General features: G+C 34.9%; 1 protein-coding gene across 1 annotated transcript in view; it reads right to left on the reverse strand.

Moving 5' to 3' along the window:
- The window catches only part of LOC106459661 (ionotropic receptor 93a-like), a 41,574-nt gene that overhangs the window by 9,237 nt on the left and 30,739 nt on the right, over positions 1-1,598 (reverse strand). The window lies entirely within an intron of this gene.

A 1,598-nucleotide genomic window follows, 5' to 3' on the forward strand; every position in this document is an offset into this window, starting at 1 on the left:
TGCATGTTTGGTGTGATGGGGATTCGAACACGCGACCCTCAGATTGCGAGTCGAGTGCCTTAACCACCTGGCCATGCCGGGCCCTTAGACTTAGAAATATAAATGTGTTGTTGAGTAATCACAAACTGATCTATTTATAATAAATAAACTTAGTATTGCTAAAATTGTTTAATTTCGAACACAACAGAACAATAACACTAGAAAGTATGTTTACAGCTTTAATTCTACGTTCGTTACTGATGGACAAAACAAAAACTGAGTATGTAATAAGTTCAATTTCAAGTAATTTTTCATATACAAGTTTTTCTTTCATACGGGACTGATCCACCAATGTGTGGCCTTTGTGACACTCAAGTCACAATTGTCCATATTTTGCTTTCGTGTCGTCGTTACGACTGTGAGCGGCGGCACCATTTTAGACATGTTTTTTCTCCGGATTTACCCCCGACATTGGACAGTGTCATTGGCTTGAATGTGTTTTTAGCTTTTTACGGGACATTGGTCTTTTTACATCTATTTGAGTTTTTTTGTCTTATTTTTGGACATCGTTTAGCTTTTAGTTTGCTTCTTTTTACGTTTCTATAGAGTTTTACTTTTAATTTTTATACTGGTTGTTAGGCGCAGATAGCAAGACAACCAACCAACCATACCGAAGCAGGAAATAAACAAAACAATTAGTAGTATTGTTTGAAGTTAAGCATAAAGTTACACAATGGGCTGTATGTGATCTGGTTGCTAGGGATGTTAAGTTCGCAGACATGCCGCTGTGCCACTGGGTGGGTGGGGGTGTGTGCAGTAGTAAGAATATGTTTCTAATGGGGCTATGAATGAAACAAATATGGGAATGGCCTTAATACTTGAAGTCTTTCCCTTTTGTGCATGTAGTAATAAAAGATAAAATAAGGTAGTTTAGATTTCTTCAAGGATTATTCTATTCTCTCTGTGTAAGAGATAAAATTATTCAGCTTAATATGGTACATCCTAAGAAATATTAAAGCGCTCATTGAGTCATGGTTTGTTGATTTTTTGATTGAGGGTCATCGTGTTGCGGATCAAATAAAGAAATCAATTAAGTCATGCATGCTTTTCTGTGCTTAACAATAACAAAACTATCATGTGTATTATAGAAACATGGTATCCAAGTTAACTTTTACCTTGCGTTTGTTAATTTGGTGGTTTACACATCTAATTCCTAGAATTTTCATTTGTGTAAAAGGAACAAAATAAATGTTTCTCAAGGAATGAGCAGAAATGCTTGATTTACAATACATACAACGCTGTGTTACGTTTACTCTAATTTTTGCTGCTGGAAACAAGCTGTGTAACAAAGGACAGAGTAAAATAATCTGTATTTCCAAACTCTCCTTTTTAACATAATTCCAGTGCTTCTATTTAAACCTCTTCAGGAGTAATATTGTGCTTATCACAAAGATGTGTTTTTATAAAATAAAACTTAAACAATCAAACTTGTGCTTGACTAGAGTCATGGCTGTTACAGGTCATGGAAAAAATCAAACTTAAACAAACAAACTTGTGCTTGACTAGAGTCATGGCTGTTACAGGTCATAGGAAAAAATCAAACTTAAACAAACAAACTT

The sequence above is a fragment of the Limulus polyphemus genome, unplaced genomic scaffold (genome assembly GCF_000517525.1).
Source record: "Limulus polyphemus unplaced genomic scaffold, Limulus_polyphemus-2.1.2 Scaffold645, whole genome shotgun sequence".
NCBI classification, from domain to species: domain Eukaryota; kingdom Metazoa; phylum Arthropoda; class Merostomata; order Xiphosura; family Limulidae; genus Limulus; species Limulus polyphemus.